The 565-nt window shown below is 31.9% G+C and overlaps 1 protein-coding gene across 1 annotated transcript in view; it reads right to left on the bottom strand.

Annotated features, from left to right (window-relative positions):
- The window catches only part of LOC119587803 (cylicin-2-like), a gene marked incomplete in the record, with an annotated part of 8,073 nt that overhangs the window by 2,352 nt on the left and 5,156 nt on the right, over window positions 1-565 (bottom strand).

A 565-nucleotide genomic window follows, 5' to 3' on the forward strand; every position in this document is an offset into this window, starting at 1 on the left:
AACGGTATTCATTGATTCTGAGGCTTTGTGCAAATATTTGTCATAACACATTTTTTCTACAGTTTAAAACATGAAAACAAAAATCAAATCTCTCTTATTCCACGTCCCTAACACAAGCCTAAAGTTACTCACGTAAGCCTACATAAAAGAAGATAAAACAAGAGAACCTAGATTATGACTCAAAGACAGACACAGACAAACACAATAAATATCAATAAAAAGGATGATAACAGACATGGTTTTAATCACGACAAAACAGAAACAAATCTAACAAAACCTAAAATGAATTTCTGACCTGGCATTATTTTCACAGGTAAAATAATAAACCCTTTGCAATATCTTGTTAGATTTATTTCTGTTTCTGTCATTGAAATTATTATCACAACATGACAGCAAATCACGGGTTAGCAATAAGACACATTACCTGTGGACTTTCGAAGTTTGCATATCTTATTTTGGGATTCTAGTTTTGGTCGATTTTGAATAATTTGGTACGAATCAATGAACAGCAAAAAAATAATGAAGCTTTCTGTCAAGTAATGAAGCAAGTGCTGACACTGAATAC

This window comes from Penaeus monodon, chromosome 23 (assembly GCF_015228065.2).
Source record: "Penaeus monodon isolate SGIC_2016 chromosome 23, NSTDA_Pmon_1, whole genome shotgun sequence".
NCBI classification, from domain to species: domain Eukaryota; kingdom Metazoa; phylum Arthropoda; class Malacostraca; order Decapoda; family Penaeidae; genus Penaeus; species Penaeus monodon.